Source organism: Hypanus sabinus, chromosome 7 (genome assembly GCF_030144855.1).
Source record: "Hypanus sabinus isolate sHypSab1 chromosome 7, sHypSab1.hap1, whole genome shotgun sequence".
In the NCBI taxonomy this organism is placed as follows: domain Eukaryota; kingdom Metazoa; phylum Chordata; class Chondrichthyes; order Myliobatiformes; family Dasyatidae; genus Hypanus; species Hypanus sabinus.
In genome coordinates, this window is record NC_082712.1 from 36509590 (window position 1) to 36518555 (window position 8966).

The window sequence follows — 8966 nt, forward strand, 5'->3', positions numbered from 1 at the left end:
GATCTGGAATCCCGCGCAGCCTCATCTTTCTGAATCACGTTTCCAGATCATGACCTGTTGCAATAACATTAAATCACACAACTCTGTCAAACTTTAGGGGACACTTTTACTTGCTTTGAATTTCTGCACATGTTTAGTCTTGATATATATAATATTAATATATACTTACTGGACAGTGCTTACAGACCCTGTCTTGTTATATTTCGATGCACTTCACAGACCTTGCAGATGTGACATGTTATGTTTTCCCAGTTCTTCTTGTCCAAGAATAGAACGGGTCACTCAGACTTGTTCCAACATTCAACAGATCCCTAGTTATCTATATCTCAACTCCATTTATTCGCCTTGGTTCCAAATCTCTTAACCAATCAAAAATCTATCTCATTCTTGAAAAATGTATTGACTTGGACTTGGTACCCTTAATTACATAAGAACCAATTGTCAATGCCAAATGCTTTTGTGATATTGGCCACGCAGCGTCGCCTCTGCACCTTTAACACTTGGCTCAACAGATCCCTTTTAATTTACAATGCCGCCAGGTTCTTTATCCGAAGTGGAGATCGCACGGAAGCATAATTTAGTCTTGCACTACAGCGGCCACATCACACGAGCGGACAATGCAAGAAAACGGATTTACTAACAGTATTTGTTTCGATGCACTATATTCAAGCCCCCCTGGAAGCTTGTTTCTCCTTGGTCGTAGCTCGTGATTTGGGTGATTTTCCTTTTTTTTTAAAAAAATAAGAAATGCTTCAGTCCAAAATGCCACCTGCACAGCATGCAGAAGGGGAGGTTTCCAGCATGCGATGTGCACGTGAGTATTTCGACCCCTGGAGCCACGTAACCCATAACCTATACTTTCATCTGCATGAACTGATCAGAATGAACCATCGGGCGAAAGTTACATTGAACTGAACGATCAAAGCTGTGATATAGAATGTTTTCTGTGTAGAATAACCACTCTGGCTATACATTGGTCAATTTGTGCTATGTTTTAAATTATTGTCTGTGCTTATTTATCGAACATAGATTTCCTAATAAATGTTTGATCTGTTATTGAATATTATAATTTTTGCGCTGAGTTAAAATTATTCATGGTAAACAAAAAAGCCCTGCTTTTCGAATATGTAATATACAATATCTTCACATTTTCGGAGTGTGTGCTCTTGGCTTAACATCCCCTTTCTGGGGACACGCTATTCTGTGCCTTTTTAACTGTCATGTACAGTTCCAAATCAGAAAGACATCGAAGGCGTGAAAATTAGGTGTTAGGATTAGCAAGGCTATAGCAACACAGCATCAGAATCAGGAATATATGTTTATTCCAAACGTTCACAGATACATAGCAATTCATAACTGTTAGAAATTCGATGGTTAATCGTTCGCCAAGCTTTCAATGTTAACTGGAAACTCGTACAGTTAAAGGGGCACAGAAATCCTTTTATGTTAATTACTACCCAATTTAGCAATTAAGTGATGATTAATAATTGCAATTTTTAAATACACAATGTGTATTAAACCTGTAACGGAATTTATAAGAAAAAGCTTTATGATTTCATGTACAGTTATTTGTATTTAGAGATGTCGGAAGCGGTATAAAAGTGAAATTCGATTTGTGGAAATTCAGCAAATGAATTGAATAAAAACAATTGCAATGCCTTGCAGAACAAAGTTTCGACTTCAGACTTTTTACACAGTCGTATCGTGGACGTTTCACTATAGAGACAGACGGAGCTTTACATTGATATCTCATCGTTAAAAAGAAAGTTTTATTTTCCCCTAGACTTCTCCAGAGTTCAGTAATTCTCCAGATCACAGCATCAGAATCAGGTTTAATGTCACCGACATAGGTCGTGAAATTTGTTAACTTTGCGGCAACAGTACAGTGCAATACATGACAATAGAGAGAAAAAACAACTGTGAATTACAGTAAGTATATATAATAAATAGTTAAATAAGTAGTGCAAATATAAAAAAATAGCGAGTTAATGTTCATGGGGTCAATGCCCATTCAGAAATCGGATGGCAGAGTGGAAGAAACTGTTCCTCATCGTTGAGTGTGTGCCTTTTGACTTCTTTCTGTACCCCCTCCCTGATGGTAGCATGTGGTTTGACGTTTCCTTACACACAAAAACGGGCAACCGATGTGTACCAAATCAGAATCGGGTTTATTAACACCGGCATGTGTCGTAAAATTTGTTAAGTGCCATAGTAAGTGAACTGGGTGGTGGTTTATAAAAGAAAGGCGCTATTTTCACTAGCCCTTTTCAAAAGCGGGATGCTGTATTCACTAGCCGTCATGCAGTTTTTGTTATGGAAATAGTCTTTTATGGTGGGTCTTTTTTTTTGGAGCCTTCTAAAGACTTTGCAATTGCGTACTGAATGCTAAAGTATCAAGTTTTCTATCTCCATTAATAAAGACGCCAGCTGACCTTTGCGGCACTACTGACTTGATTTTTCTCCGGTTACCTCCAGGGGTAGAAAATCTACCCCTTACAACACGTGGAGGTTTTGGTGGATCGTTAATGAGTTTCAATCTGCTTTTCAAATACAAACCATTGTTCAACACTTACCCCAAGGAAGTTCTAGAACCTACGATTCCAGAGGATTTTTTTTGGGGTGGGGGGAATTATTGCGCCGAAGTTAAGATACGAAGTAAGATTTTATGCATCATTTAGGTGAGGAATCTTATCTCAACGTTAACAATTTCAAAAAACAAAATCTCCGGAGGTGGGGAGGGTAGAAGCAGAGTTACTCTTCCAGGTTTAAGATTTTCAGCACAACTGAGAGGCTTGAAAGTTGAAGAAGAAGATGATGATGAAGAAGATAAAACAGAGACAGCCGAGCTCAGCTTGAGTTGTGCTATGAGGGTTCAAGAGCACACTTAAGGGAGAAATTAGGGGGAGAAAAAGGGGGTATGAGGTTCTTTGGCAAATAATAAAAAATTCCACAGAGTGGTGGGTATTTGTATTGAACTTCAGTAGTTGAAGCGGGTACAGTTACGACATTTAAATAACATTCAGGCAGGAACGTGGATAGGAGAAGTTTGGAAAGATGTGGGCCAATTGGACTAGCGCAGGCATGGATCAATTGGCCGGAGAGGTGTGTTTCCGAGCTGCCTAACTCTATGATTCCATGTGCATAAGGCTCGGTTAGCGGTCTATCACCGGTCCATTTCCTCCTCATTGCCACATCAGTGGGAGGGGAGCAAGAGTAAATGACGTAACAATTTTAATCCTTTAGAAGGGCTTTTTCGTAAATTCGAGTCCTTTACGAGTTCTTCGAGGACATCTTTTGGAACCATAACGTCACACCATAGCAATTGGTAATGAATTTACAAAATTGTACAGAGTTAAGCAAAACCAAGCAGCATTTACAATGAAATAACAAAATATGTCGACAAAACAATTCTTTAAAAATGTCAGTGTGCGCTTTATTAAACTGCTTAATATTAAATGAACATACGCTGTTGATCCATTTATTAACGTATTTACCAAAGTATATCTCACTCTCGCCTTCAACCAACCCAAATATAATCTTGCCCAACTAGCCATAAATTGTTTTACTATCATATGGTTTTATTCGTAAATATTTGATCTTAAGTAAGTATCTAGCCAAGTTTTAAAATACAATTGTTTTGAATAAAGAACTAGTTGGTTAAAGGTCTGTTGTGCAATTAAAGCTTCACGATCCCGCTGAAGCGTAATGATTCAGACGCGATTCTCGGTAATATCATAGGGATAATAATTTGCCAATATTGTTGACAAATGATTTATAACAATTTGCCAACGGCGAGGAGGAGCTGCGCCATTATAAACATTTTCTGTTTGTTTAATACTTAGTGGGACGATGCTGCAGCCGAGAATGACATACAATGGGCCTTCAGTATTGTAGCGCGCAGTAGACGGGTCTCTTCCCTGAGAAAATTCCCCAGGAGTGTCGCTGCTTAAACGGTTATGTCCTTTTGCCTAGCTATGAAACTGTCGGAGCGAATACACGCAACTCTGCAAACCCGGACACTCTTGGATGTAATTGTTAAATATATTTATCGCAGTTAAGTAGACATAAAACGATACTTTATCTTGACATGCTTTCTGAAATCTATCAGAATCGTTGTTGTAATGGTTTGGGAATTGCCAAGTTTTGGAGGGATCAAATAACTCGAGGATAATTAATAGTTTGCTTCGGAGTACTTAATCCTGCTTCACCGCGCCTTGTGTTAGCTTATGTTTATAACGTACATAGGGAATTGAAATCAAAACAGGAAAGAATAGTTTTCATGTTTCACTTCAAAATGATAAATTATAGCTTCATTAATAGCTTGAGCTACAATGGATGGTGACAACTGCATTCGGAGACCCTTGAGGATAATGACAAAATAAAATACATTAATTGAAGGCACACGGTTTATATTTGCAATTGATTGCAAATCATTATTTTATTGCTAATTTGCCGAAAACAGCCAACTCTTTATGATAATGAACTCACGAGCTACGTACACTTCAAAAATTGCCCCACCATCCATTTCATAGCTAATGTATGGTTTTTCAAACTTTCACTTTATAGGTAAAAGGTTGATGGATCTGACCAGTGTTTCTCACCTCTGATATTACTGACTCGTTCTTTCTCTAAAACTGCCCACCAGAGGCTTTCTAGCTCTCAGGCATAGAAAAGAGCAACAGAAAACCATGGAAAGGAACTTCTGATCCAACTAGGAAACGTACAAAAATCCTCGTCTCTCATGTTTAGTTAAGCTCAAATTATATCAAACAACTTGCAAGATTACTATACTATGAAGCCAAGATAATGATCTAGAAAAAAGAATTTTGCCGTTTGGCTTTATTGTTCAATTTAATAATACTGTAGCAATAATAATTCTCCCAAAATAGTACATGCAGCGTATTTTAAAACACTTCACAGGAGCATTTCGAACAATGGTTAGTAGTAAGTAAGCTACGCAGTGAGGTATTTGTGTGTAGAAGAAAGCAGAAAAACAACTTTGGGGAATGTTTTAAAGGAGCAGAGAGGTTTGAGTGGGAATGGCATATGATAGCTGATTTTCTTTGGCTATTGCTATTAGAAAAGAACGTGCCCCATTTCTTGTCACCACACTGGGTTCATTTACTCTGCTCTCGACCACAATATACTCAGCTCCAGTGTTCAGAATATGAGTAGATGCATTATTAATTAACAGAAAGATCTAACAAGCTGAATACTTAGAACGCACATGGGATTTTAAGCGAAGCTTGTTATCATTTAGGATTTGCTTCAATGCTTAATCAAGGGAATGCTGAAGCAGCCCAGCAAATCACATTTCCCTAGTGCATTCTTGTCTTCAAAGAAAACCAGTCAGAGTTGTGGTATCACAAGCACTTCCAGGATGTTGCTCAACAGACTGAGCCAAACTCACAATAAAATTGTCAAAAAAAGGGGAAAAAGCCACAAAAATTGTCATTCATCTACTTGATTTAAACAATCTACCATTAGCACGTACTGCTAGGTGCATTTCAACTCGTTATCCTGCAGTGATATACCAGACTTAATAACTTTCTATTACAAATTGTTGGTGGTCACAATTACTGAAGCTCATCACCCAAACAGCCAGGAAATCAACATCTGTAGTGCCAAGTCTTCATGTAAATGGGCAAATTTGAATGACTCTATCCTTAAAAAAAAGTACATCAATATTTGTTAGGTCAAAGACACGGCAGCATAGCCATCAGTTTCCTTGACAAGAAGTGTCACAAGTGGAACAGTATTCAGAATAGGAACTACATTGAAGATCACAAAGTAAGTTTTCTCTGTATTAGAATGGTGTGGTGCATGATGAGATGTTAGATCAAAGCCATGTGATATTGTTCGGATGGTTGTAAAAATCCCATGTTATTGAGTGAAGAGGAGTAGTTGAGTTTTACAAGTGACCTTACCGACATTAATTCCTGAATCATCACCTTTAAAAATAGTTTATGAACATTTATCACATTGTTATTCATGCACTTTGTTGTGTGTAAAATTGCAACATATATGTCATCAAAATAATGGTGACAACTCACAATAAAATCCATTAAGATGGCATTTAATGTCATTAAAACAACACAAAGCCTTTAAAATTGCCACTTTTTCTTTGAAATGCAGTAAATTACAAGGTACTTCATCTTAAGAAAGGATGAGACAAATCAGATTTTAAGAATTCGACAGTGTTTTTATATTCAGTTTGAAAGCATTCAGCATTGGAAAGTCATCTACAGCCCTTACCCAATGTGTAGCCACAGCTAATTCAATAAAACCCACTTAATGTCCCACTGAAGTTAAAAGATCTTCTAGATTATTGGGAGATATAGAATGAATGACCTTCAAAACAAGACTAAATGTAAAAGATTAAACATAAAAAGCAGACGAGCCCTTTCAAGCAGGGTGGCTACATTTTGTATGTGGCTAAAGAAAAATTAAATAAAGTTATGGGAACAAGGTGGCAACATGTCACTTTATCTGCTGCCTGTGTCAGATATACAGCAATATGAGATGGTTAATTTCCATGTGAAGATTCAATTCACTTAAATGTAGTTAATTGTCTTTAAAGTTGCTTTGGCTGCCCCGAAGACATGAACAGCACTATAACAAATATTTTTTTCTAAAATCCAAAAGTTTTGTGAATCTGTTTCTGGATTGAGGTCATGCCCCTTATTGTTCCTTTCACGGGAATCCTTCGGTTTCTTTATCCTATACCCTGGTCCCTCACCCTCATTAATTAAATATTTTTTATTTCTTCATCTCTTTTCCAACATCCCTCTATCAATCACCCTTCTGAATCCAATCATGTACTGATTTCCTAATTCTCATCTATGAAGTATTTTTGGGGAATCTTGATTCCAATAAAGTTACAACAAAAATTTAAAAAAACATTGTTCTTAGTAACTGTACCAGTTCCAAGGCTTCTAATAAGTCAATGTAATGAATTTTTGTGAGATGTTCTACAGTGTACCAAAGACACTTTGTAATATGTACGAGATATTGCACTGGCTGTGACCAGTAAAGGAAATGCAAGTGTCCTCGGCCCCCACATGAATAAATGGCAGGCTTATGCAGACATGATGTAAGTCTGAGTTGTATTGAGTGACAGGTGCACATGCAGATTTGACTGTGCAGGGATTCTCCTACATTGTACAAGCTAATGTCCTGGTGCAATCACATCAACTTAGAGCTAATGCCATGAACGACATGGAGATGTATATCTTCTCTCTACACGCTCAGTACAATAGAAGTCCCAAAGAGATAGCGTGTGATACTTGATCCACTATTAGGGAGGCAGGGCAGGTGACAGAAGTCTGTGTGGGGGAACACTTTGTATCTAGTGATCATAATGCCATTAGTTTCAAAGTAGATATGGAAAAAGGTGGGTCTAGTCCATGTGTTGAGATTCTAAATTGGAGAAAGGCCAATTTTAATGGTATCAGAAAGGATCTGGCAAGTGTGGATTGGGACAGGCTGTTTTCTGGCAAAGGTGTGCTTGGTAATTGTGAAGCAATTACATTTTGACATTTTGAGAGTAAAATGCTTGTATGTGCCTGTCAAGATAAAAGGTAAAGATAATCGTTCCAGGAACCTTGGCTTTCAAGAGATATTGAGACTCTGGGTAAGAAAAAAAGAGGGTCATAGCAAGTATAGGCTGGTAGGACAAATGAGGTGCTTACAAAGGATAAGAAATGCAAAAGAACATTTAAGAAAGAAATCAGGAAGGTTAAAAGAAGACATGAGATCACCCTAGCAGACAAGGTGAAGGAGAATCCTAAGAGTTTCTACAGATATGTTAAGAACAATGTTGTGCTAATTTTGTTAAGAACAAAAGGATTGCAAGGGACAATATCAGTCCTCTTGAAGGTCAGAATGGTATTCCCTGTGTGGAGCCAAAAGTGATAGGGGAGATCTTAAATGGATTTTGCATCTGTATTTACATGGGAGAGGGACAGAGTCTATAGAAGTGAGGCAAAGCAGCAGTGAGGTCATGGACCCTATACAGATCACAGAGGAGGAGGTGTTTGCTCTCTTGAGGCAAATTAGGATGGATAAATTCCCAGGGTCTGACAAGCTGCTCCCTTAGACCCTGTGGGAGGCAAATACGGAAACTGCAGGGGCCATAGCACAGATATTTAAAATATCTGTAGGAATGGGTGAGGTGCCAGAGTTGTGGAGGAAAGCTAATGATGTTCTGTTGTTTAAGAAAGTCTCCAAGAATAAACAAGGAAACTATAAGCCAGTGAGCTTGACATCAGTAGTGGGAATGCTATTGGAAGGTATTCTGAGGGACTGGATATATGAGTGTTTAGATAGACATGGACTAATTGGGGATAGTCACATAGTTTTGTGCATGGTAGTTAGTGTCTAACCAATCTTATAGTATTTTGAGGAATTTACCAGGAAAGATGATGAAGGCCAGGTAATGCATTTTGTCTACATGGACTTCAGCAAGTTTGGTCAAGAAGGTTTAGTCACTCAGCATTCAAGATGAAGTACTAAATTGGATTAAACATTGGCCTTGTGGGAGAAGTCAGATTGGTAGTAGATGGCTGTCTCTCTGACTAGAGGCCTGTGACCAGTAGAGTGTCACAGGGATTGATGCTGGGTCCATTGTTGTTTGTCATCTATATCAATGATCTGGATGATAATATGGTTAACTAGATCAGCAAATTTGCTGATGACACCTAGATTCTGGGTATAGTGGACAGTAACAAAGACTATCATGGCTTGCAGCAGGATCTGCACAAGCTGGAAAAATGGGCTTAAAAATGGCAGATGGAATTTAATGTACGAGGTGTTGCACTTCAGTAGAACCAATCTGGGTAGGTCTTGCACAGTGAACTGTGAACTGAGGAGAGAGTAAAACAAAGGGACCTGGGGCTAAAGGTTCAAAGGTTCAATTATTATCAAAGTATACAACTCTGAAATTCTTACATAGAAAATTAGAAACG